Raw genomic sequence first — 21,729 nt, forward strand, 5'->3', positions numbered from 1 at the left:
GGTCTTCTCTAGTCCATCCAATTTTCGGCATGGGATGTCACAGCCTTCTTTGCATACCCTTATTTAACCCACACAAAGATGCCAACGGCTGGCGTGTCATAATTCATTGACGCATTATAAAGGATTAGGAAAAAGATAAAAAGCAGCTTACGGCCATACCTCTCTGGTTCCGCCCGATCTCGTCTGATCTCGGAAGCTAAGCAGAGCAGGGCCTGGTTAGTACCTAGATGGAAGACCGCCTGGGAATCCCAGGTGCCGTAAGCTTTTTCACTTCTCTCTCCGAAAGCCGCCGAGCGCCGCAGATTGTACACCTGTTTTAACGTTGGATATGAAAGGAAATTAGACAATATTATCCGAAATGATTCCGTTTCATGATTGCTAAATTAGTGTTGGTCAACATTTACGATTGGCATACTGTTGTTTGTAATTTAGCCGTTGAAATACAGGTGCTAACCCAACATGTTAGAATTGCCAGTGAAGAAAAGTAAAGTTACCTTCAGGCTTTAGGAACCTCTCTTGCCAATGCTAAGAACTGCTTCAATTTTAGAAAAAGAAACTTCTGATTATCTTTGACACGTTTTAAAGGATTAGGAAAAAGATGAAAAGCAGCTTACGTCCATACCTCTCTGGTTCCGCCCGATCTCGTCTGATCTCGGAAGCTAAGCAGAGCAGGGCCTGGTTAGTACCTGGATGGAAGACCGCCTGGGAATCCCAGGTGCCGTAAGCTTTTTCACTTCTCTCTCCGAAAGCCGCCGAGCGCCGCAGATTGTACACCTGTTTTAACGTTGGATATGAAAGGAAATTAGACAATATTATCCAAAATGATTCCGTTTCATGATTGCTAAATTAGTGTTGGTCAACATTTACGATTGGCATACTGTTGTTTGTAATTTAGCCGTTGAAATACAGGTGCTAACCCAACATGTTAGAATTGCCAGTGAAGAAAAGTAAAGTTACCTTCAGGCTTTAGGAACCTCTCTTGCCAATGCTAACAACTGCTTCAATTTTAGAAAAAGAAACTTCTGATTATCTTTGACACGTTTTAAAGGATTAGGAAAAAGATGAAAAGCAGCTTACGTCCATACCTCTCTGGTTCCGCCCGATCTCGTCTGATCTCGGAAGCTAAGCAGAGCAGGGCCTGGTTAGTACCTGGATGGAAGACCGCCTGGGAATCCCAGGTGCCGTAAGCTTTTTCACTTCTCTCTCCGAAAGCCGCCCAGCGCCGTAAATTGTACACCTACACAATTGTAAAAAAAATTTCACATGGTAGAAGAGATGCAATAGGAAGAAGATGAAAGGTGGCTTACGTCCATACCATCGTCAGGCCATTTGAGGTGGCGGGGACTGCAATGGCCATTCACCGATTGGCTGGGACTCCTGGGCGGGTCTTCTCTAGTCCATCCAATTTTCGGCATGGGATGTCACAGCCTTCTTTGCATACCCTTATTTAACCCACACAAAGATGCCAACGGCTGGCGTGTCATAATTCATTGACGCATTATAAAGGATTAGGAAAAAGATAAAAAGCAGCTTACGGCCATACCTCTCTGGTTCCGCCCGATCTCGTCTGATCTCGGAAGCTAAGCAGAGCAGGGCCTGGTTAGTACCTGGATGGAAGACCGCCTGGGAATCCCAGGTGCCGTAAGCTTTTTCACTTCTCTCTCCGAAAGCCGCCGAGCGCCGCAGATTGTACACCTGTTTTAACGTTGGATATGAAAGGAAATTAGACAATATTATCCAAAATGATTCCGTTTCATGATTGCTAAATTAGTGTTGGTCAACATTTACGATTGGCATACTGTTGTTTGTAATTTAGCCGTTGAAATACAGGTGCTAACCCAACATGTTAGAATTGCCAGTGAAGAAAAGTAAAGTTACCTTCAGGCTTTAGGAACCTCTCTTGCCAATGCTAAGAACTGCTTCAATTTTAGAAAAAGAAACTTCTGATTATCTTTGACACGTTTTAAAGGATTAGGAAAAAGATGAAAAGCAGCTTACGTCCATACCTCTCTGGTTCCGCCCGATCTCGTCTGTTCTCGGAAGCTAAGCAGAGCAGGGCCTGGTTAGTACCTGGATGGAAGACCGCCTGGGAATCCCAGGTGCCGTAAGCTTTTTCACTTCTCTCTCCGAAAGCCGCCCAGCGCCGTAAATTGTACACCTACACAATTGTAAAAAAAATTTCACATGGTAGAAGAGATGCAATAGGAAGAAGATGAAAGGTGGCTTACGTCCGTACCATCGTCAGGCCATTTGAGGTGGCGGGGACTGCAATGGCCATTCACCGATTGGCTGGGACCCCTGGGCGGGTCTTCTCTAGTCCATCCAATTTTCGGCATGGGATGTCACAGCCTTCTTTGCATACCCTTATTTAACCCACACAAAGATGCCAACGGCTGGCGTGTCATAATTCATTGACGCATTATAAAGGATTAGGAAAAAGATAAAAAGCAGCTTACGGCCATACCTCTCTGGTTCCGCCCGATCTCGTCTGATCTCGGAAGCTAAGCAGAGCAGGGCCTGGTTAGTACCTGGATGGAAGACCGCCTGGGAATCCCAGGTGCCGTAAGCTTTTTCACTTCTCTCTCCGAAAGCCGCCGAGCGCCGCAGATTGTACACCTGTTTTAACGTTGGATATGAAAGGAAATTAGACAATATTATCCAAAATGATTCCGTTTCATGATTGCTAAATTAGTGTTGGTCAACATTTACGATTGGCATACTGTTGTTTGTAATTTAGCCGTTGAAATACAGGTGCTAACCCAACATGTTAGAATTGCCAGTGAAGAAAAGTAAAGTTACCTTCAGGCTTTAGGAACCTCTCTTGCCAATGCTAAGAACTGCTTCAATTTTAGAAAAAGAAACTTCTGATTATCTTTGACACGTTTTAAAGGATTAGGAAAAAGATGAAAAGCAGCTTACGTCCATACCTCTCTGGTTCCGCCCGATCTCGTCTGTTCTCGGAAGCTAAGCAGAGCAGGGCCTGGTTAGTACCTGGATGGAAGACCGCCTGGGAATCCCAGGTGCCGTAAGCTTTTTCACTTCTCTCTCTGAAAGCCGCCCAGCGCCGTAGATTGTACACCTACACAATTGTAAAAAAAATTTCACATTGTAGAAGAGATGCAATAGGAAGAAGATGAAAGGTGGCTTACGTCCGTACCATCGTCAGGCCATTTGAGGTGGCGGGGACTGCAATGGCCATTCACCGATTGGCTGGGACTCCTGGGCGGGTCTTCTCTAGTCCATCCAATTTTCGGCATGGGATGTCACAGCCTTCTTTGCATACCCTTATTTAACCCACACAAAGATGCCAACGGCTGGCGTGTCATAATTCATTGACGCATTATAAAGGATTAGGAAAAAGATAAAAAGCATCTTACGGCCATACCTCTCTGGTTCCGCCCGATCTCGTCTGATCTCGGAAGCTAAGCAGAGCAGGGCCTGGTTAGTACCTGGATGGAAGACCGCCTGGGAATCCCAGGTGCCGTAAGCTTTTTCACTTCTCTCTCCGAAAGCCGCCGAGCGCCGCAGATTGTACACCTGTTTTAACGTTGGATATGAAAGGAAATTAGACAATATTATCCGAAATGATTCCGTTTCATGATTGCTAAATTAGTGTTGGTCAACATTTACGATTGGCATACTGTTGTTTGTAATTTAGCCGTTGAAATACAGGTGCTAACCCAACATGTTAGAATTGCCAGTGAAGAAAAGTAAAGTTACCTTCAGGCTTTAGGAACCTCTCTTGCCAATGCTAAGAACTGCTTCAATTTTAGAAAAAGAAACTTCTGATTATCTTTGACACGTTTTAAAGGATTAGGAAAAAGATGAAAAGCAGCTTACGTCCATACCTCTCTGGTTCCGCCCGATCTCGTCTGATCTCGGAAGCTAAGCAGAGCAGGGCCTGGTTAGTACCTGGATGGAAGACCGCCTGGGAATCCCAGGTGCCGTAAGCTTTTTCACTTCTCTCTCCGAAAGCCGCCCAGCGCCGTAAATTGTACACCTACACAATTGTAAAAAAAATTTCACATGGTAGAAGAGATGCAATAGGAAGAAGATGAAAGGTGGCTTACGTCCGTACCATCGTCAGGCCATTTGAGGTGGCGGGGACTGCAATGGCCATTCACCGATTGGCTGGGACCCCTGGGCGGGTCTTCTCTAGTCCATCCAATTTTCGGCATGGGATGTCACAGCCTTCTTTGCATACCCTTATTTAACCCACACAAAGATGCCAACGGCTGGCGTGTCATAATTCATTGACGCATTATAAAGGATTAGGAAAAAGATAAAAAGCAGCTTACGGCCATACCTCTCTGGTTCCGCCCGATCTCGTCTGATCTCGGAAGCTAAGCAGAGCAGGGCCTGGTTAGTACCTGGATGGAAGACCGCCTGGGAATCCCAGGTGCCGTAAGCTTTTTCACTTCTCTCTCCGAAAGCCGCCGAGCGCCGCAGATTGTACACCTGTTTTAACGTTGGATATGAAAGGAAATTAGACAATATTATCCGAAATGATTCCGTTTCATGATTGCTAAATTAGTGTTGGTCAACATTTACGATTGGCATACTGTTGTTTGTAATTTAGCCGTTGAAATACAGGTGCTAACCCAACATGTTAGAATTGCCAGTGAAGAAAAGTAAAGTTACCTTCAGGCTTTAGGAACCTCTCTTGCCAATGCTAAGAACTGCTTCAATTTTAGAAAAAGAAACTTCTGATTATCTTTGACACGTTTTAAAGGATTAGGAAAAAGATGAAAAGCAGCTTACGTCCATACCTCTCTGGTTCCGCCCGATCTCGTCTGATCTCGGAAGCTAAGCAGAGCAGGGCCTGGTTAGTACCTGGATGGAAGACCGCCTGGGAATCCCAGGTGCCGTAAGCTTTTTCACTTCTCTCTCCGAAAGCCGCCGAGCGCCGCAGATTGTACACCTGTTTTAACGTTGGATATGAAAGGAAATTAGACAATATTATCCAAAATGATTCCGTTTCATGATTGCTAAATTAGTGTTGGTCAACATTTACGATTGGCATACTGTTGTTTGTAATTTAGCCGTTGAAATACAGGTGCTAACCCAACATGTTAGAATTGCCAGTGAAGAAAAGTAAAGTTACCTTCAGGCTTTAGGAACCTCTCTTGCCAATGCTAACAACTGCTTCAATTTTAGAAAAAGAAACTTCTGATTATCTTTGACACGTTTTAAAGGATTAGGAAAAAGATGAAAAGCAGCTTACGTCCATACCTCTCTGGTTCCGCCCGATCTCGTCTGATCTCGGAAGCTAAGCAGAGCAGGGCCTGGTTAGTACCTGGATGGAAGACCGCCTGGGAATCCCAGGTGCCGTAAGCTTTTTCACTTCTCTCTCCGAAAGCCGCCCAGCGCCGGAAATTGTACACCTACACAATTGTAAAAAAAATTTCACATGGTAGAAGAGATGCAATAGGAAGAAGATGAAAGGTGGCTTACGTCCATACCATCGTCAGGCCATTTGAGGTGGCGGGGACTGCAATGGCCATTCACCGATTGGCTGGGACTCCTGGGCGGGTCTTCTCTAGTCCATCCAATTTTCGGCATGGGATGTCACAGCCTTCTTTGCATACCCTTATTTAACCCACACAAAGATGCCAACGGCTGGCGTGTCATAATTCATTGACGCATTATAAAGGATTAGGAAAAAGATAAAAAGCAGCTTACGGCCATACCTCTCTGGTTCCGCCCGATCTCGTCTGATCTCGGAAGCTAAGCAGAGCAGGGCCTGGTTAGTACCTGGATGGAAGACCGCCTGGGAATCCCAGGTGCCGTAAGCTTTTTCACTTCTCTCTCCGAAAGCCGCCGAGCGCCGCAGATTGTACACCTGTTTTAACGTTGGATATGAAAGGAAATTAGACAATATTATCCAAAATGATTCCGTTTCATGATTGCTAAATTAGTGTTGGTCAACATTTACGATTGGCATACTGTTGTTTGTAATTTAGCCGTTGAAATACAGGTGCTAACCCAACATGTTAGAATTGCCAGTGAAGAAAAGTAAAGTTACCTTCAGGCTTTAGGAACCTCTCTTGCCAATGCTAAGAACTGCTTCAATTTTAGAAAAAGAAACTTCTGATTATCTTTGACACGTTTTAAAGGATTAGGAAAAAGATGAAAAGCAGCTTACGTCCATACCTCTCTGGTTCCGCCCGATCTCGTCTGTTCTCGGAAGCTAAGCAGAGCAGGGCCTGGTTAGTACCTGGATGGAAGACCGCCTGGGAATCCCAGGTGCCGTAAGCTTTTTCACTTCTCTCTCCGAAAGCCGCCCAGCGCCGTAAATTGTACACCTACACAATTGTAAAAAAAATTTCACATGGTAGAAGAGATGCAATAGGAAGAAGATGAAAGGTGGCTTACGTCCGTACCATCGTCAGGCCATTTGAGGTGGCGGGGACTGCAATGGCCATTCACCGATTGGCTGGGACCCCTGGGCGGGTCTTCTCTAGTCCATCCAATTTTCGGCATGGGATGTCACAGCCTTCTTTGCATACCCTTATTTAACCCACACAAAGATGCCAACGGCTGGCGTGTCATAATTCATTGACGCATTATAAAGGATTAGGAAAAAGATAAAAAGCAGCTTACGGCCATACCTCTCTGGTTCCGCCCGATCTCGTCTGATCTCGGAAGCTAAGCAGAGCAGGGCCTGGTTAGTACCTGGATGGAAGACCGCCTGGGAATCCCAGGTGCCGTAAGCTTTTTCACTTCTCTCTCCGAAAGCCGCCGAGCGCCGCAGATTGTACACCTGTTTTAACGTTGGATATGAAAGGAAATTAGACAATATTATCCAAAATGATTCCGTTTCATGATTGCTAAATTAGTGTTGGTCAACATTTACGATTGGCATACTGTTGTTTGTAATTTAGCCGTTGAAATACAGGTGCTAACCCAACATGTTAGAATTGCCAGTGAAGAAAAGTAAAGTTACCTTCAGGCTTTAGGAACCTCTCTTGCCAATGCTAAGAACTGCTTCAATTTTAGAAAAAGAAACTTCTGATTATCTTTGACACGTTTTAAAGGATTAGGAAAAAGATGAAAAGCAGCTTACGTCCATACCTCTCTGGTTCCGCCCGATCTCGTCTGTTCTCGGAAGCTAAGCAGAGCAGGGCCTGGTTAGTACCTGGATGGAAGACCGCCTGGGAATCCCAGGTGCCGTAAGCTTTTTCACTTCTCTCTCTGAAAGCCGCCCAGCGCCGTAGATTGTACACCTACACAATTGTAAAAAAAATTTCACATTGTAGAAGAGATGCAATAGGAAGAAGATGAAAGGTGGCTTACGTCCGTACCATCGTCAGGCCATTTGAGGTGGCGGGGACTGCAATGGCCATTCACCGATTGGCTGGGACTCCTGGGCGGGTCTTCTCTAGTCCATCCAATTTTCGGCATGGGATGTCACAGCCTTCTTTGCATACCCTTATTTAACCCACACAAAGATGCCAACGGCTGGCGTGTCATAATTCATTGACGCATTATAAAGGATTAGGAAAAAGATAAAAAGCAGCTTACGGCCATACCTCTCTGGTTCCGCCCGATCTCGTCTGATCTCGGAAGCTAAGCAGAGCAGGGCCTGGTTAGTACCTGGATGGAAGACCGCCTGGGAATCCCAGGTGCCGTAAGCTTTTTCACTTCTCTCTCCGAAAGCCGCCGAGCGCCGCAGATTGTACACCTGTTTTAACGTTGGATATGAAAGGAAATTAGACAATATTATCCGAAATGATTCCGTTTCATGATTGCTAAATTAGTGTTGGTCAACATTTACGATTGGCATACTGTTGTTTGTAATTTAGCCGTTGAAATACAGGTGCTAACCCAACATGTTAGAATTGCCAGTGAAGAAAAGTAAAGTTACCTTCAGGCTTTAGGAACCTCTCTTGCCAATGCTAAGAACTGCTTCAATTTTAGAAAAAGAAACTTCTGATTATCTTTGACACGTTTTAAAGGATTAGGAAAAAGATGAAAAGCAGCTTACGTCCATACCTCTCTGGTTCCGCCCGATCTCGTCTGATCTCGGAAGCTAAGCAGAGCAGGGCCTGGTTAGTACCTGGATGGAAGACCGCCTGGGAATCCCAGGTGCCGTAAGCTTTTTCACTTCTCTCTCTGAAAGCCGCCCAGCGCCGTAGATTGTACACCTACACAATTGTAAAAAAAAATTCACATTGTAGAAGAGATGCAATAGGAAGAAGATGAAAGGTGGCTTACGTCCATACCATCGTCAGGCCATTTGAGGTGGCGGGGACTGCAATGGCCATTCACCGATTGGCTGGGACTCCTGGGCGGGTCTTCTCTAGTCCATCCAATTTTCGGCATGGGATGTCACAGCCTTCTTTGCATACCCTTATTTAACCCACACAAAGATGCCAACGGCTGGCGTGTCATAATTCATTGACGCATTATAAAGGATTAGGAAAAAGATAAAAAGCAGCTTACGGCCATACCTCTCTGGTTCCGCCCGATCTCGTCTGATCTCGGAAGCTAAGCAGAGCAGGGCCTGGTTAGTACCTGGATGGAAGACCGCCTGGGAATCCCAGGTGCCGTAAGCTTTTTCACTTCTCTCTCCGAAAGCCGCCGAGCGCCGCAGATTGTACACCTGTTTTAACGTTGGATATGAAAGGAAATTAGACAATATTATCCAAAATGATTCCGTTTCATGATTGCTAAATTAGTGTTGGTCAACATTTACGATTGGCATACTGTTGTTTGTAATTTAGCCGTTGAAATACAGGTGCTAACCCAACATGTTAGAATTGCCAGTGAAGAAAAGTAAAGTTACCTTCAGGCTTTAGGAACCTCTCTTGCCAATGCTAAGAACTGCTTCAATTTTAGAAAAAGAAACTTCTGATTATCTTTGACACGTTTTAAAGGATTAGGAAAAAGATGAAAAGCAGCTTACGTCCATACCTCTCTGGTTCCGCCCGATCTCGTCTGATCTCGGAAGCTAAGCAGAGCAGGTCCTGGTTAGTACCTGGATGGAAGACCGCCTGGGAATCCCAGGTGCCGTAAGCTTTTTCACTTCTCTCTCCAAAAGCCGCCCAGCGCCGTAAATTGTACACCTACACAATTGTAAAAAAAATTTCACATGGTAGAAGAGATGCAATAGGAAGAAGATGAAAGGTGGCTTACGTCCGTACCATCGTCAGGCCATTTGAGGTGGCGGGGACTGCAATGGCCATTCACCGATTGGCTGGGACCCCTGGGCGGGTCTTCTCTAGTCCATCCAATTTTCGGCATGGGATGTCACAGCCTTCTTTGCATACCCTTATTTAACCCACACAAAGATGCCAACGGCAGGCGTGTCATAATTCATTGACGCATTATAAAGGATTAGGAAAAAGATAAAAAGCATCTTACGGCCATACCTCTCTGGTTCCGCCCGATCTCGTCTGATCTCGGAAGCTAAGCAGAGCAGGGCCTGGTTAGTACCTGGATGGAAGACCGCCTGGGAATCCCAGGTGCCGTAAGCTTTTTCACTTCTCTCTCCGAAAGCCGCCGAGCGCCGCAGATTGTACACCTGTTTTAACGTTGGATATGAAAGGAAATTAGACAATATTATCCGAAATGATTCCGTTTCATGATTGCTAAATTAGTGTTGGTCAACATTTACGATTGGCATACTGTTGTTTGTAATTTAGCCGTTGAAATACAGGTGCTAACCCAACATGTTAGAATTGCCAGTGAAGAAAAGTAAAGTTACCTTCAGGCTTTAGGAACCTCTCTTGCCAATGCTAAGAACTGCTTCAATTTTAGAAAAAGAAACTTCTGATTATCTTTGACACGTTTTAAAGGATTAGGAAAAAGATGAAAAGCAGCTTACGTCCATACCTCTCTGGTTCCGCCCGATCTCGTCTGATCTCGGAAGCTAAGCAGAGCAGGGCCTGGTTAGTACCTGGATGGAAGACCGCCTGGGAATCCCAGGTGCCGTAAGCTTTTTCACTTCTCTCTCCGAAAGCCGCCCAGCGCCGTAAATTGTACACCTACACAATTGTAAAAAAAATTTCACATGGTAGAAGAGATGCAATAGGAAGAAGATGAAAGGTGGCTTACGTCCGTACCATCGTCAGGCCATTTGAGGTGGCGGGGACTGCAATGGCCATTCACCGATTGGCTGGGACCCCTGGGCGGGTCTTCTCTAGTCCATCCAATTTTCGGCATGGGATGTCACAGCCTTCTTTGCATACCCTTATTTAACCCACACAAAGATGCCAACGGCTGGCGTGTCATAATTCATTGACGCATTATAAAGGATTAGGAAAAAGATAAAAAGCAGCTTACGGCCATACCTCTCTGGTTCCGCCCGATCTCGTCTGATCTCGGAAGCTAAGCAGAGCAGGGCCTGGTTAGTACCTGGATGGAAGACCGCCTGGGAATCCCAGGTGCCGTAAGCTTTTTCACTTCTCTCTCCGAAAGCCGCCGAGCGCCGCAGATTGTACACCTGTTTTAACGTTGGATATGAAAGGAAATTAGACAATATTATCCGAAATGATTCCGTTTCATGATTGCTAAATTAGTGTTGGTCAACATTTACGATTGGCATACTGTTGTTTGTAATTTAGCCGTTGAAATACAGGTGCTAACCCAACATGTTAGAATTGCCAGTGAAGAAAAGTAAAGTTACCTTCAGGCTTTAGGAACCTCTCTTGCCAATGCTAAGAACTGCTTCAATTTTAGAAAAAGAAACTTCTGATTATCTTTGACACGTTTTAAAGGATTAGGAAAAAGATGAAAAGCAGCTTACGTCCATACCTCTCTGGTTCCGCCCGATCTCGTCTGATCTCGGAAGCTAAGCAGAGCAGGGCCTGGTTAGTACCTGGATGGAAGACCGCCTGGGAATCCCAGGTGCCGTAAGCTTTTTCACTTCTCTCTCCGAAAGCCGCCCAGCGCCGTAAATTGTACACCTACACAATTGTAAAAAAAATTTCACATGGTAGAAGAGATGCAATAGGAAGAAGATGAAAGGTGGCTTACGTCCGTACCATCGTCAGGCCATTTGAGGTGGCGGGGACTGCAATGGCCATTCACCGATTGGCTGGGACCCCTGGGCGGGTCTTCTCTAGTCCATCCAATTTTCGGCATGGGATGTCACAGCCTTCTTTGCATACCCTTATTTAACCCACACAAAGATGCCAACGGCTGGCGTGTCATAATTCATTGACGCATTATAAAGGATTAGGAAAAAGATAAAAAGCAGCTTACGGCCATACCTCTCTGGTTCCGCCCGATCTCGTCTGATCTCGGAAGCTAAGCAGAGCAGGGCCTGGTTAGTACCTGGATGGAAGACCGCCTGGGAATCCCAGGTGCCGTAGGCTTTTTCACTTCTCTCTCCGAAAGCCGCCGAGCGCCGCAGATTGTACACCTGTTTTAACGTTGGATATGAAAGGAAATTAGACAATATTATCCAAAATCATTCCGTTTCATGATTGCTAAATTAGTGTTGGTCAACATTTACGATTGGCATACTGTTGTTTGTAATTTAGCCGTTGAAATACAGGTGCTAACCCAACATGTTAGAATTGCCAGTGAAGAAAAGTAAAGTTACCTTCAGGCTTTAGGAACCTCTCTTGCCAATGCTAAGAACTGCTTCAATTTTAGAAAAAGAAACTTCTGATTATCTTTGACACGTTTTAAAGGATTAGGAAAAAGATGAAAAGCAGCTTACGTCCATACCTCTCTGGTTCCGCCCGATCTCGTCTGATCTCGGAAGCTAAGCAGAGCAGGGCCTGGTTAGTACCTGGATGGAAGACCGCCTGGGAATCCCAGGTGCCGTAAGCTTTTTCACTTCTCTCTCTGAAAGCCGCCCAGCGCCGTAGATTGTACACCTACACAATTGTAAAAAAAAATTCACATTGTAGAAGAGATGCAATAGGAAGAAGATGAAAGGTGGCTTACGTCCATACCATCGTCAGGCCATTTGAGGTGGCGGGGACTGCAATGGCCATTCACCGATTGGCTGGGACTCCTGGGCGGGTCTTCTCTAGTCCATCCAATTTTCGGCATGGGATGTCACAGCCTTCTTTGCATACCCTTATTTAACCCACACAAAGATGCCAACGGCTGGCGTGTCATAATTCATTGACGCATTATAAAGGATTAGGAAAAAGATAAAAAGCAGCTTACGGCCATACCTCTCTGGTTCCGCCCGATCTCGTCTGATCTCGGAAGCTAAGCAGAGCAGGGCCTGGTTAGTACCTGGATGGAAGACCGCCTGGGAATCCCAGGTGCCGTAAGCTTTTTCACTTCTCTCTCCGAAAGCCGCCGAGCGCCGCAGATTGTACACCTGTTTTAACGTTGGATATGAAAGGAAATTAGACAATATTATCCAAAATGATTCCGTTTCATGATTGCTAAATTAGTGTTGGTCAACATTTACGATTGGCATACTGTTGTTTGTAATTTAGCCGTTGAAATACAGGTGCTAACCCAACATGTTAGAATTGCCAGTGAAGAAAAGTAAAGTTACCTTCAGGCTTTAGGAACCTCTCTTGCCAATGCTAACAACTGCTTCAATTTTAGAAAAAGAAACTTCTGATTATCTTTGACACGTTTTAAAGGATTAGGAAAAAGATGAAAAGCAGCTTACGTCCATACCTCTCTGGTTCCGCCCGATCTCGTCTGATCTCGGAAGCTAAGCAGAGCAGGGCCTGGTTAGTACCTGGATGGAAGACCGCCTGGGAATCCCAGGTGCCGTAAGCTTTTTCACTTCTCTCTCTGAAAGCCGCCCAGCGCCGTAGATTGTACACCTACACAATTGTAAAAAAAAATTCACATTGTAGAAGAGATGCAATAGGAAGAAGATGAAAGGTGGCTTACGTCCGTACCATCGTCAGGCCATTTGAGGTGGCGGGGACTGCAATGGCCATTCACCGATTGGCTGGGACTCCTGGGCGGGTCTTCTCTAGTCCATCCAATTTTCGGCATGGGATGTCACAGCCTTCTTTGCATACCCTTATTTAACCCACACAAAGATGCCAACGGCTGGCGTGTCATAATTCATTGACGCATTATAAAGGATTAGGAAAAAGATAAAAAGCAGCTTACGGCCATACCTCTCTGGTTCCGCCCGATCTCGTCTGATCTCGGAAGCTAAGCAGAGCAGGGCCTGGTTAGTACCTGGATGGAAGACCGCCTGGGAATCCCAGGTGCCGTAAGCTTTTTCACTTCTCTCTCCGAAAGCCGCCGAGCGCCGCAGATTGTACACCTGTTTTAACGTTGGATATGAAAGGAAATTAGACAATATTATCCAAAATGATTCCGTTTCATGATTGCTAAATTAGTGTTGGTCAACATTTACGATTGGCATACTGTTGTTTGTAATTTAGCCGTTGAAATACAGGTGCTAACCCAACATGTTAGAATTGCCAGTGAAGAAAAGTAAAGTTACCTTCAGGCTTTAGGAACCTCTCTTGCCAATGCTAACAACTGCTTCAATTTTAGAAAAAGAAACTTCTGATTATCTTTGACACGTTTTAAAGGATTAGGAAAAAGATGAAAAGCAGCTTACGTCCATACCTCTCTGGTTCCGCCCGATCTCGTCTGATCTCGGAAGCTAAGCAGAGCAGGGCCTGGTTAGTACCTGGATGGAAGACCGCCTGGGAATCCCAGGTGCCGTAAGCTTTTTCACTTCTCTCTCCGAAAGCCGCCGAGCGCCGCAGATTGTACACCTGTTTTAACGTTGGATATGAAAGGAAATTAGACAATATTATCCAAAATCATTCCGTTTCATGATTGCTAAATTAGTGTTGGTCAACATTTACGATTGGCATACTGTTGTTTGTAATTTAGCCGTTGAAATACAGGTGCTAACCCAACATGTTAGAATTGCCAGTGAAGAAAAGTAAAGTTACCTTCAGGCTTTAGGAACCTCTCTTGCCAATGCTAAGAACTGCTTCAATTTTAGAAAAAGAAACTTCTGATTATCTTTGACACGTTTTAAAGGATTAGGAAAAAGATGAAAAGCAGCTTACGTCCATACCTCTCTGGTTCCGCCCGATCTCGTCTGATCTCGGAAGCTAAGCAGAGCAGGGCCTGGTTAGTACCTGGATGGAAGACCGCCTGGGAATCCCAGGTGCCGTAAGCTTTTTCACTTCTCTCTCCGAAAGCCGCCCAGCGCCGTAAATTGTACACCTACACAATTGTAAAAAAAATTTCACATGGTAGAAGAGATGCAATAGGAAGAAGATGAAAGGTGGCTTACGTCCGTACCATCGTCAGGCCATTTGAGGTGGCGGGGACTGCAATGGCCATTCACCGATTGGCTGGGACCCCTGGGCGGGTCTTCTCTAGTCCATCCAATTTTCGGCATGGGATGTCACAGCCTTCTTTGCATACCCTTATTTAACCCACACAAAGATGCCAACGGCTGGCGTGTCATAATTCATTGACGCATTATAAAGGATTAGGAAAAAGATAAAAAGCAGCTTACGGCCATACCTCTCTGGTTCCGCCCGATCTCGTCTGATCTCGGAAGCTAAGCAGAGCAGGGCCTGGTTAGTACCTGGATGGAAGACCGCCTGGGAATCCCAGGTGCCGTAGGCTTTTTCACTTCTCTCTCCGAAAGCCGCCGAGCGCCGCAGATTGTACACCTGTTTTAACGTTGGATATGAAAGGAAATTAGACAATATTATCCAAAATCATTCCGTTTCATGATTGCTAAATTAGTGTTGGTCAACATTTACGATTGGCATACTGTTGTTTGTAATTTAGCCGTTGAAATACAGGTGCTAACCCAACATGTTAGAATTGCCAGTGAAGAAAAGTAAAGTTACCTTCAGGCTTTAGGAACCTCTCTTGCCAATGCTAACAACTGCTTCAATTTTAGAAAAAGAAACTTCTGATTATCTTTGACACGTTTTAAAGGATTAGGAAAAAGATGAAAAGCAGCTTACGTCCATACCTCTCTGGTTCCGCCCGATCTCGTCTGATCTCGGAAGCTAAGCAGAGCAGGGCCTGGTTAGTACCTGGATGGAAGACCGCCTGGGAATCCCAGGTGCCGTAAGCTTTTTCACTTCTCTCTCCGAAAGCCGCCGAGCGCCGCAGATTGTACACCTGTTTTAACGTTGGATATGAAAGGAAATTAGACAATATTATCCAAAATCATTCCGTTTCATGATTGCTAAATTAGTGTTGGTCAACATTTACGATTGGCATACTGTTGTTTGTAATTTAGCCGTTGAAATACAGGTGCTAACCCAACATGTTAGAATTGCCAGTGAAGAAAAGTAAAGTTACCTTCAGGCTTTAGGAACCTCTCTTGCCAATGCTAAGAACTGCTTCAATTTTAGAAAAAGAAACTTCTGATTATCTTTGACACGTTTTAAAGGATTAGGAAAAAGATGAAAAGCAGCTTACGTCCATACCTCTCTGGTTCCGCCCGATCTCGTCTGATCTCGGAAGCTAAGCAGAGCAGGGCCTGGTTAGTACCTGGATGGAAGACCGCCTGGGAATCCCAGGTGCCGTAAGCTTTTTCACTTCTCTCTCTGAAAGCCGCCCAGCGCCGTAGATTGTACACCTACACAATTGTAAAAAAAAATTCACATTGTAGAAGAGATGCAATAGGAAGAAGATGAAAGGTGGCTTACGTCCATACCATCGTCAGGCCATTTGAGGTGGCGGGGACTGCAATGGCCATTCACCGATTGGCTGGGACTCCTGGGCGGGTCTTCTCTAGTCCATCCAATTTTCGGCATGGGATGTCACAGCCTTCTTTGCATACCCTTATTTAACCCACACAAAGATGCCAACGGCTGGCGTGTCATAATTCATTGACGCATTATAAAGGATTAGGAAAAAGATAAAAAGCAGCTTACGGCCATACCTCTCTGGTTCCGCCCGATCTCGTCTGATCTCGGAAGCTAAGCAGAGCAGGGCCTGGTTAGTACCTGGATGGAAGACCGCCTGGGAATCCCAGGTGCCGTAAGCTTTTTCACTTCTCTCTCCGAAAGCCGCCGAGCGCCGCAGATTGTACACCTGTTTTAACGTTGGATATGAAAGGAAATTAGACAATATTATCCAAAATGATTCCGTTTCATGATTGCTAAATTAGTGTTGGTCAACATTTACGATTGGCATACTGTTGTTTGTAATTTAGCCGTTGAAATACAGGTGCTAACCCAACATGTTAGAATTGCCAGTGAAGAAAAGTAAAGTTACCTTCAGGCTTTAGGAACCTCTCTTGCCAATGCTAACAACTGCTTCAATTTTAGAAAAAGAAACTTCTGATTATCTTTGACACGTTTTAAAGGATTAGGAAAAAGATGAAAAGCAGCTTACGTCCATACCTCTCTGGTTCCGCCCGATCTCGTCTGATCTCGGAAGCTAAGCAGAGCAGGGCCTGGTTAGTACCTGGATGGAAGACCGCCTGGGAATCCCAGGTGCCGTAAGCTTTTTCACTTCTCTCTCTGAAAGCCGCCCAGCGCCGTAGATTGTACACCTACACAATTGTAAAAAAAAATTCACATTGTAGAAGAGATGCAATAGGAAGAAGATGAAAGGTGGCTTACGTCCGTACCATCGTCAGGCCATTTGAGGTGGCGGGGACTGCAATGGCCATTCACCGATTGGCTGGGACTCCTGGGCGGGTCTTCTCTAGTCCATCCAATTTTCGGCATGGGATGTCACAGCCTTCTTTGCATACCCTTATTTAACCCACACAAAGATGCCAACGGCTGGCGTGTCATAATTCATTGACGCATTATAAAGGATTAGGAAAAAGATAAAAAGCAGCTTACGGCCATACCTCTCTGGTTCCGCCCGATCTCGTCTGATCTCGGAAGCTAAGCAGAGCAGGGCCTGGTTAGTACCTGGATGGAAGACCGCCTGGGAATCCCAGGTGCCGTAAGCTTTTTCACTTCTCTCTCCGAAAGCCGCCGAGCGCCGCAGATTGTACACCTGTTTTAACGTTGGATATGAAAGGAAATTAGACAATATTATCCAAAATGATTCCGTTTCATGATTGCTAAATTAGTGTTGGTCAACATTTACGATTGGCATACTGTTGTTTGTAATTTAGCCGTTGAAATACAGGTGCTAACCCAACATGTTAGAATTGCCAGTGAAGAAAAGTAAAGTTACCTTCAGGCTTTAGGAACCTCTCTTGCCAATGCTAACAACTGCTTCAATTTTAGAAAAAGAAACTTCTGATTATCTTTGACACGTTTTAAAGGATTAGGAAAAAGATGAAAAGCAGCTTACGTCCATACCTCTCTGGTTCCGCCCGATCTCGTCTGATCTCGGAAGCTAAGCAGAGCAGGGCCTGGTTAGTACCTGGATGGAAGACCGCCTGGGAATCCCAGGTGCCGTAAGCTTTTTCACTTCTCTCTCCGAAAGCCGCCGAGCGCCGCAGATTGTACACCTGTTTTAACGTTGGATATGAAAGGAAATTAGACAATATTATCCAAAATCATTCCGTTTCATGATTGCTAAATTAGTGTTGGTCAACATTTACGATTGGCATACTGTTGTTTGTAATTTAGCCGTTGAAATACAGGTGCTAACCCAACATGTTAGAATTGCCAGTGAAGAAAAGTAAAGTTACCTTCAGGCTTTAGGAACCTCTCTTGCCAATGCTAAGAACTGCTTCAATTTTAGAAAAAGAAACTTCTGATTATCTTTGACACGTTTTAAAGGATTAGGAAAAAGATGAAAAGCAGCTTACGTCCATACCTCTCTGGTTCCGCCCGATCTCGTCTGATCTCGGAAGCTAAGCAGAGCAGGGCCTGGTTAGTACCTGGATGGAAGACCGCCTGGGAATCCCAGGTGCCGTAAGCTTTTTCACTTCTCTCTCTGAAAGCCGCCCAGCGCCGTAGATTGTACACCTACACAATTGTAAAAAAAAATTCACATTGTAGAAGAGATGCAATAGGAAGAAGATGAAAGGTGGCTTACGTCCATACCATCGTCAGGCCATTTGAGGTGGCGGGGACTGCAATGGCCATTCACCGATTGGCTGGGACTCCTGGGCGGGTCTTCTCTAGTCCATCCAATTTTCGGCATGGGATGTCACAGCCTTCTTTGCATACCCTTATTTAACCCACACAAAGATGCCAACGGCTGGCGTGTCATAATTCATTGACGCATTATAAAGGATTAGGAAAAAGATAAAAAGCAGCTTACGGCCATACCTCTCTGGTTCCGCCCGATCTCGTCTGATCTCGGAAGCTAAGCAGAGCAGGGCCTGGTTAGTACCTGGATGGAAGACCGCCTGGGAATCCCAGGTGCCGTAAGCTATTTCACTTCTCTCTCCGAAAGCCGCCGAGCGCCGCAGATTGTACACCTGTTTTAACGTTGGATATGAAAGGAAATTAGACAATATTATCCAAAATGATTCCGTTTCATGATTGCTAAATTAGTGTTGGTCAACATTTACGATTGGCATACTGTTGTTTGTAATTTAGCCGTTGAAATACAGGTGCTAACCCAACATGTTAGAATTGCCAGTGAAGAAAAGTAAAGTTACCTTCAGGCTTTAGGAACCTCTCTTGCCAATGCTAAGAACTGCTTCAATTTTAGAAAAAGAAACTTCTGATTATCTTTGACACGTTTTAAAGGATTAGGAAAAAGATGAAAAACAGCTTACGTCCATACCTCTCTGGTGTCGCCCGATCTCGTCTGATCTCGGAAGCTAAGCAGAGCAGGGCCTGGTTAGTACCTGGATGGAAGACCGCCTGGGAATCCCAGGTGCCGTAAGCTTTTTCACTTCTCTCTCCGAAAGCCGCCCAGCGCCGTAAATTGTACACCTACACAATTATAAAAAAAATTTCACATGGTAGAAGAGATGCAATAGGAAGAAGATGAAAGGTGGCTTACGTCCGTACCATCGTCAGGCCATTTGAGGTGGCGGGGACTGCAATGGCCATTCACCGATTGGCTGGGACTCCTGGGCGGGTCTTCTCTAGTCCATCCAATTTTCGGCATGGGATGTCACAGCCTTCTTTGCATACCCTTATTTAACCCACACAAAGATGCCAACGGCTGGCGTGTCATAATTCATTGACGCATTATAAAGGATTAGGAAAAAGATAAAAAGCAGCTTACGGCCATACCTCTCTGGTTCCGCCCGATCTCGTCTGATCTCGGAAGCTAAGCAGAGCAGGGCCTGGTTAGTACCTGGATGGAAGACCGCCTGGGAATCCCAGGTGCCGTAGGCTTTTTCACTTCTCTCTCCGAAAGCCGCCGAGCGCCGCAGATTGTACACCTGTTTTAACGTTGGATATGAAAGGAAATTAGACAATATTATCCAAAATCATTCCGTTTCATGATTGCTAAATTAGTGTTGGTCAACATTTACGATTGGCATACTGTTGTTTGTAATTTAGCCGTTGAAATACAGGTGCTAACCCAACATGTTAGAATTGCCAGTGAAGAAAAGTAAAGTTACCTTCAGGCTTTAGGAACCTCTCTTGCCAATGCTAACAACTGCTTCAATTTTAGAAAAAGAAACTTCTGATTATCTTTGACACGTTTTAAAGGATTAGGAAAAAGATGAAAAGCAGCTTACGTCCATAACTCTCTGGTTCCGCCCGATCTCGTCTGATCTCGGAAGCTAAGCAGAGCAGGGCCTGGTTAGTACCTGGATGGAAGACCGCCTGGGAATCCCAGGTGCCGTAAGCTTTTTCACTTCTCTCTCCGAAAGCCGCCGAGCGCCGCAGATTGTACACCTGTTTTAACGTTGGATATGAAAGGAAATTAGACAATATTATCCAAAATCATTCCGTTTCATGATTGCTAAATTAGTGTTGGTCAACATTTACGATTGGCATACTGTTGTTTGTAATTTAGCCGTTGAAATACAGGTGCTAACCCAACATGTTAGAATTGCCAGTGAAGAAAAGTAAAGTTACTTTCAGGCTTTAGGAACCTCTCTTGCCAATGCTAAGAACTGCTTCAATTTTAGAAAAAGAAACTTCTGATTATCTTTGACACGTTTTAAAGGATTAGGAAAAAGATGAAAAGCAGCTTACGTCCATACCTCTCTGGTTCCGCCCGATCTCGTCTGATCTCGGAAGCTAAGCAGAGCAGGGCCTGGTTAGTACCTGGATGGAAGACCGCCTGGGAATCCCAGGTGCCGTAAGCTTTTTCACTTCTCTCTCTGAAAGCCGCCCAGCGCCGTAGATTGTACACCTACACAATTGTAAAAAAAAATTCACATTGTAGAAGAGATGCAATAGGAAGAAGATGAAAGGTGGCTTACGTCCATACCATCGTCAGGCCATTTGAGGTGGCGGGGACTGCAATGGCCATTCACCGATTGGCTGGGACTCCTGGGCGGGTCTTCTCTAGTCCATCCAATTTTCGGCATGGGATGTCACAGCCTTCTTTGCATACCCTTATTTAACCCACACAAAGATGCCAACGGCTGGCGTGTCATAATTCATTGACGCATTATAAAGGATTAGGAAAAAGATAAAAAGCAGCTTACGGCCATACCTCTCTGGTTCCGCCCGATCTCGTCTGATCTCGGAAGCTAAGCAGAGCAGGGCCTGGTTAGTACCTGGATGGAAGACCGCCTGGGAATCCCAGGTGCCGTAAGCTTTTTCACTTCTCTCTCCGAAAGCCGCCGAGCGCCGCAGATTGTACACCTGTTTTAACGTTGGATATGAAAGGAAATTAGACAATATTATCCAAAATGATTCCGTTTCATGATTGCTAAATTAGTGTTGGTCAACATTTACGATTGGCATACTGTTGTTTGTAATTTAGCCGTTGAAATACAGGTGCTAACCCAACATGTTAGAATTGCCAGTGAAGAAAAGTAAAGTTACCTTCAGGCTTTAGGAACCTCTCTTGCCAATGCTAACAACTGCTTCAATTTTAGAAAAAGAAACTTCTGATTATCTTTGACACGTTTTAAAGGATTAGGAAAAAGATGAAAAGCAGCTTACGTCCATACCTCTCTGGTTCCGCCCGATCTCGTCTGATCTCGGAAGCTAAGCAGAGCAGGGCCTGGTTAGTACCTGGATGGAAGACCGCCTGGGAATCCCAGGTGCCGTAAGCTTTTTCACTTCTCTCTCCGAAAGCCGCCCAGCGCCGTAAATTGTACACCTACACAATTGTAAAAAAAATTTCACATGGTAGAAGAGATGCAATAGGAAGAAGATGAAAGGTGGCTTACGTCCGTACCATCGTCAGGCCATTTGAGGTGGCGGGGACTGCAATGGCCATTCACCGATTGGCTGGGACTCCTGGGCGGGTCTTCTCTAGTCCATCCAATTTTCGGCATGGGATGTCACAGCCTTCTTTGCATACCCTTATTTAACCCACACAAAGATGCCAACGGCTGGCGTGTCATAATTCATTGACGCATTATAAAGGATTAGGAAAAAGATAAAAAGCAGCTTACGGCCATACCTCTCTGGTTCCGCCCGATCTCGTCTGATCTCGGAAGCTAAGCAGAGCAGGGCCTGGTTAGTACCTGGATGGAAGACCGCCTGGGAATCCCAGGTGCCGTAAGATTTTTCACTTCTCTCTCCGAAAGCCGCCGAGCGCCGCAGATTGTACACCTGTTTTAACGTTGGATATGAAAGGAAATTAGACAATATTATCCGAAATGATTCCGTTTCATGATTGCTAAATTAGTGTTGGTCAACATTTACGATTGGCATACTGTTGTTTGTAATTTAGCCGTTGAAATACAGGTGCTAACCCAACATGTTAGAATTGCCAGTGAAGAAAAGTAAAGTTACCTTCAGGCTTTAGGAACCTCTCTTGCCAATGCTAAGA

The 21,729-nt window shown here is 45.2% G+C and overlaps 47 non-coding genes across 47 annotated transcripts; all 47 read left to right on the top strand.

Annotated features, from left to right (window-relative positions):
* Positions 1–145: 145 nt before the first annotated feature.
* Positions 146–264, top strand: LOC134116087 (5S ribosomal RNA). Its single transcript, XR_009948437.1, has one exon. It is a non-coding gene; the product is annotated as a 5S ribosomal RNA (ribosomal RNA).
* Positions 265–608: 344 nt separating this feature from the next.
* LOC134116138 (5S ribosomal RNA) lies at positions 609–727 on the top strand. The gene has a single exon (XR_009948487.1). It is a non-coding gene; the product is annotated as a 5S ribosomal RNA (ribosomal RNA).
* A 344-nt stretch (positions 728–1,071) lies between these two features.
* On the top strand, positions 1,072–1,190 carry LOC134116139 (5S ribosomal RNA). The gene has a single exon (XR_009948488.1). It is a non-coding gene; the product is annotated as a 5S ribosomal RNA (ribosomal RNA).
* A 339-nt stretch (positions 1,191–1,529) lies between these two features.
* On the top strand, positions 1,530–1,648 carry LOC134115202 (5S ribosomal RNA). The gene has a single exon (XR_009947564.1). It is a non-coding gene; the product is annotated as a 5S ribosomal RNA (ribosomal RNA).
* Positions 1,649–1,992: 344 nt separating this feature from the next.
* On the top strand, positions 1,993–2,111 carry LOC134115554 (5S ribosomal RNA). Its single transcript, XR_009947916.1, has one exon. It is a non-coding gene; the product is annotated as a 5S ribosomal RNA (ribosomal RNA).
* Positions 2,112–2,450: 339 nt separating this feature from the next.
* On the top strand, positions 2,451–2,569 carry LOC134115799 (5S ribosomal RNA). Its single transcript, XR_009948150.1, has one exon. It is a non-coding gene; the product is annotated as a 5S ribosomal RNA (ribosomal RNA).
* A 344-nt stretch (positions 2,570–2,913) lies between these two features.
* LOC134115555 (5S ribosomal RNA) lies at positions 2,914–3,032 on the top strand. The gene has a single exon (XR_009947917.1). It is a non-coding gene; the product is annotated as a 5S ribosomal RNA (ribosomal RNA).
* Positions 3,033–3,371: 339 nt separating this feature from the next.
* Positions 3,372–3,490, top strand: LOC134116097 (5S ribosomal RNA). The gene has a single exon (XR_009948447.1). It is a non-coding gene; the product is annotated as a 5S ribosomal RNA (ribosomal RNA).
* A 344-nt stretch (positions 3,491–3,834) lies between these two features.
* Positions 3,835–3,953, top strand: LOC134116141 (5S ribosomal RNA). Its single transcript, XR_009948490.1, has one exon. It is a non-coding gene; the product is annotated as a 5S ribosomal RNA (ribosomal RNA).
* A 339-nt stretch (positions 3,954–4,292) lies between these two features.
* Positions 4,293–4,411, top strand: LOC134115910 (5S ribosomal RNA). The gene has a single exon (XR_009948261.1). It is a non-coding gene; the product is annotated as a 5S ribosomal RNA (ribosomal RNA).
* A 344-nt stretch (positions 4,412–4,755) lies between these two features.
* LOC134116142 (5S ribosomal RNA) lies at positions 4,756–4,874 on the top strand. The gene has a single exon (XR_009948491.1). It is a non-coding gene; the product is annotated as a 5S ribosomal RNA (ribosomal RNA).
* Positions 4,875–5,218: 344 nt separating this feature from the next.
* LOC134116143 (5S ribosomal RNA) lies at positions 5,219–5,337 on the top strand. The gene has a single exon (XR_009948492.1). It is a non-coding gene; the product is annotated as a 5S ribosomal RNA (ribosomal RNA).
* Positions 5,338–5,676: 339 nt separating this feature from the next.
* LOC134116022 (5S ribosomal RNA) lies at positions 5,677–5,795 on the top strand. Its single transcript, XR_009948372.1, has one exon. It is a non-coding gene; the product is annotated as a 5S ribosomal RNA (ribosomal RNA).
* Positions 5,796–6,139: 344 nt separating this feature from the next.
* Positions 6,140–6,258, top strand: LOC134115556 (5S ribosomal RNA). The gene has a single exon (XR_009947918.1). It is a non-coding gene; the product is annotated as a 5S ribosomal RNA (ribosomal RNA).
* Positions 6,259–6,597: 339 nt separating this feature from the next.
* On the top strand, positions 6,598–6,716 carry LOC134116134 (5S ribosomal RNA). Its single transcript, XR_009948483.1, has one exon. It is a non-coding gene; the product is annotated as a 5S ribosomal RNA (ribosomal RNA).
* A 344-nt stretch (positions 6,717–7,060) lies between these two features.
* Positions 7,061–7,179, top strand: LOC134115557 (5S ribosomal RNA). The gene has a single exon (XR_009947919.1). It is a non-coding gene; the product is annotated as a 5S ribosomal RNA (ribosomal RNA).
* Positions 7,180–7,518: 339 nt separating this feature from the next.
* LOC134115258 (5S ribosomal RNA) lies at positions 7,519–7,637 on the top strand. The gene has a single exon (XR_009947620.1). It is a non-coding gene; the product is annotated as a 5S ribosomal RNA (ribosomal RNA).
* A 344-nt stretch (positions 7,638–7,981) lies between these two features.
* On the top strand, positions 7,982–8,100 carry LOC134116144 (5S ribosomal RNA). The gene has a single exon (XR_009948493.1). It is a non-coding gene; the product is annotated as a 5S ribosomal RNA (ribosomal RNA).
* A 339-nt stretch (positions 8,101–8,439) lies between these two features.
* LOC134115369 (5S ribosomal RNA) lies at positions 8,440–8,558 on the top strand. Its single transcript, XR_009947731.1, has one exon. It is a non-coding gene; the product is annotated as a 5S ribosomal RNA (ribosomal RNA).
* Positions 8,559–8,902: 344 nt separating this feature from the next.
* Positions 8,903–9,021, top strand: LOC134115711 (5S ribosomal RNA). The gene has a single exon (XR_009948074.1). It is a non-coding gene; the product is annotated as a 5S ribosomal RNA (ribosomal RNA).
* A 339-nt stretch (positions 9,022–9,360) lies between these two features.
* Positions 9,361–9,479, top strand: LOC134116098 (5S ribosomal RNA). The gene has a single exon (XR_009948448.1). It is a non-coding gene; the product is annotated as a 5S ribosomal RNA (ribosomal RNA).
* A 344-nt stretch (positions 9,480–9,823) lies between these two features.
* On the top strand, positions 9,824–9,942 carry LOC134116145 (5S ribosomal RNA). Its single transcript, XR_009948494.1, has one exon. It is a non-coding gene; the product is annotated as a 5S ribosomal RNA (ribosomal RNA).
* A 339-nt stretch (positions 9,943–10,281) lies between these two features.
* On the top strand, positions 10,282–10,400 carry LOC134115480 (5S ribosomal RNA). Its single transcript, XR_009947843.1, has one exon. It is a non-coding gene; the product is annotated as a 5S ribosomal RNA (ribosomal RNA).
* Positions 10,401–10,744: 344 nt separating this feature from the next.
* Positions 10,745–10,863, top strand: LOC134116146 (5S ribosomal RNA). The gene has a single exon (XR_009948495.1). It is a non-coding gene; the product is annotated as a 5S ribosomal RNA (ribosomal RNA).
* Positions 10,864–11,202: 339 nt separating this feature from the next.
* Positions 11,203–11,321, top strand: LOC134116088 (5S ribosomal RNA). The gene has a single exon (XR_009948438.1). It is a non-coding gene; the product is annotated as a 5S ribosomal RNA (ribosomal RNA).
* Positions 11,322–11,665: 344 nt separating this feature from the next.
* On the top strand, positions 11,666–11,784 carry LOC134116147 (5S ribosomal RNA). The gene has a single exon (XR_009948496.1). It is a non-coding gene; the product is annotated as a 5S ribosomal RNA (ribosomal RNA).
* Positions 11,785–12,123: 339 nt separating this feature from the next.
* LOC134115592 (5S ribosomal RNA) lies at positions 12,124–12,242 on the top strand. The gene has a single exon (XR_009947954.1). It is a non-coding gene; the product is annotated as a 5S ribosomal RNA (ribosomal RNA).
* A 344-nt stretch (positions 12,243–12,586) lies between these two features.
* Positions 12,587–12,705, top strand: LOC134116148 (5S ribosomal RNA). Its single transcript, XR_009948497.1, has one exon. It is a non-coding gene; the product is annotated as a 5S ribosomal RNA (ribosomal RNA).
* A 339-nt stretch (positions 12,706–13,044) lies between these two features.
* Positions 13,045–13,163, top strand: LOC134115703 (5S ribosomal RNA). Its single transcript, XR_009948066.1, has one exon. It is a non-coding gene; the product is annotated as a 5S ribosomal RNA (ribosomal RNA).
* A 344-nt stretch (positions 13,164–13,507) lies between these two features.
* Positions 13,508–13,626, top strand: LOC134116149 (5S ribosomal RNA). The gene has a single exon (XR_009948498.1). It is a non-coding gene; the product is annotated as a 5S ribosomal RNA (ribosomal RNA).
* A 344-nt stretch (positions 13,627–13,970) lies between these two features.
* On the top strand, positions 13,971–14,089 carry LOC134116150 (5S ribosomal RNA). Its single transcript, XR_009948499.1, has one exon. It is a non-coding gene; the product is annotated as a 5S ribosomal RNA (ribosomal RNA).
* Positions 14,090–14,428: 339 nt separating this feature from the next.
* On the top strand, positions 14,429–14,547 carry LOC134116089 (5S ribosomal RNA). The gene has a single exon (XR_009948439.1). It is a non-coding gene; the product is annotated as a 5S ribosomal RNA (ribosomal RNA).
* A 344-nt stretch (positions 14,548–14,891) lies between these two features.
* Positions 14,892–15,010, top strand: LOC134116152 (5S ribosomal RNA). The gene has a single exon (XR_009948501.1). It is a non-coding gene; the product is annotated as a 5S ribosomal RNA (ribosomal RNA).
* Positions 15,011–15,354: 344 nt separating this feature from the next.
* On the top strand, positions 15,355–15,473 carry LOC134116153 (5S ribosomal RNA). The gene has a single exon (XR_009948502.1). It is a non-coding gene; the product is annotated as a 5S ribosomal RNA (ribosomal RNA).
* Positions 15,474–15,812: 339 nt separating this feature from the next.
* Positions 15,813–15,931, top strand: LOC134115749 (5S ribosomal RNA). Its single transcript, XR_009948100.1, has one exon. It is a non-coding gene; the product is annotated as a 5S ribosomal RNA (ribosomal RNA).
* A 344-nt stretch (positions 15,932–16,275) lies between these two features.
* On the top strand, positions 16,276–16,394 carry LOC134116154 (5S ribosomal RNA). Its single transcript, XR_009948503.1, has one exon. It is a non-coding gene; the product is annotated as a 5S ribosomal RNA (ribosomal RNA).
* Positions 16,395–16,733: 339 nt separating this feature from the next.
* On the top strand, positions 16,734–16,852 carry LOC134115760 (5S ribosomal RNA). Its single transcript, XR_009948111.1, has one exon. It is a non-coding gene; the product is annotated as a 5S ribosomal RNA (ribosomal RNA).
* Positions 16,853–17,196: 344 nt separating this feature from the next.
* LOC134116155 (5S ribosomal RNA) lies at positions 17,197–17,315 on the top strand. Its single transcript, XR_009948504.1, has one exon. It is a non-coding gene; the product is annotated as a 5S ribosomal RNA (ribosomal RNA).
* Positions 17,316–17,659: 344 nt separating this feature from the next.
* Positions 17,660–17,778, top strand: LOC134116156 (5S ribosomal RNA). Its single transcript, XR_009948505.1, has one exon. It is a non-coding gene; the product is annotated as a 5S ribosomal RNA (ribosomal RNA).
* A 339-nt stretch (positions 17,779–18,117) lies between these two features.
* On the top strand, positions 18,118–18,236 carry LOC134115771 (5S ribosomal RNA). The gene has a single exon (XR_009948122.1). It is a non-coding gene; the product is annotated as a 5S ribosomal RNA (ribosomal RNA).
* Positions 18,237–18,580: 344 nt separating this feature from the next.
* Positions 18,581–18,699, top strand: LOC134115544 (5S ribosomal RNA). The gene has a single exon (XR_009947907.1). It is a non-coding gene; the product is annotated as a 5S ribosomal RNA (ribosomal RNA).
* A 339-nt stretch (positions 18,700–19,038) lies between these two features.
* Positions 19,039–19,157, top strand: LOC134116090 (5S ribosomal RNA). The gene has a single exon (XR_009948440.1). It is a non-coding gene; the product is annotated as a 5S ribosomal RNA (ribosomal RNA).
* Positions 19,158–19,501: 344 nt separating this feature from the next.
* LOC134115725 (5S ribosomal RNA) lies at positions 19,502–19,620 on the top strand. Its single transcript, XR_009948088.1, has one exon. It is a non-coding gene; the product is annotated as a 5S ribosomal RNA (ribosomal RNA).
* A 344-nt stretch (positions 19,621–19,964) lies between these two features.
* Positions 19,965–20,083, top strand: LOC134116157 (5S ribosomal RNA). The gene has a single exon (XR_009948506.1). It is a non-coding gene; the product is annotated as a 5S ribosomal RNA (ribosomal RNA).
* A 339-nt stretch (positions 20,084–20,422) lies between these two features.
* On the top strand, positions 20,423–20,541 carry LOC134115782 (5S ribosomal RNA). Its single transcript, XR_009948133.1, has one exon. It is a non-coding gene; the product is annotated as a 5S ribosomal RNA (ribosomal RNA).
* A 344-nt stretch (positions 20,542–20,885) lies between these two features.
* LOC134116158 (5S ribosomal RNA) lies at positions 20,886–21,004 on the top strand. Its single transcript, XR_009948507.1, has one exon. It is a non-coding gene; the product is annotated as a 5S ribosomal RNA (ribosomal RNA).
* Positions 21,005–21,343: 339 nt separating this feature from the next.
* Positions 21,344–21,462, top strand: LOC134116117 (5S ribosomal RNA). The gene has a single exon (XR_009948467.1). It is a non-coding gene; the product is annotated as a 5S ribosomal RNA (ribosomal RNA).
* The last annotated feature ends 267 nt before the right edge of the window (positions 21,463–21,729 follow it).

This window comes from Pungitius pungitius, unplaced genomic scaffold (genome assembly GCF_949316345.1).
Source record: "Pungitius pungitius unplaced genomic scaffold, fPunPun2.1 scaffold_36, whole genome shotgun sequence".
Lineage (NCBI taxonomy): Eukaryota > Metazoa > Chordata > Actinopteri > Perciformes > Gasterosteidae > Pungitius > Pungitius pungitius.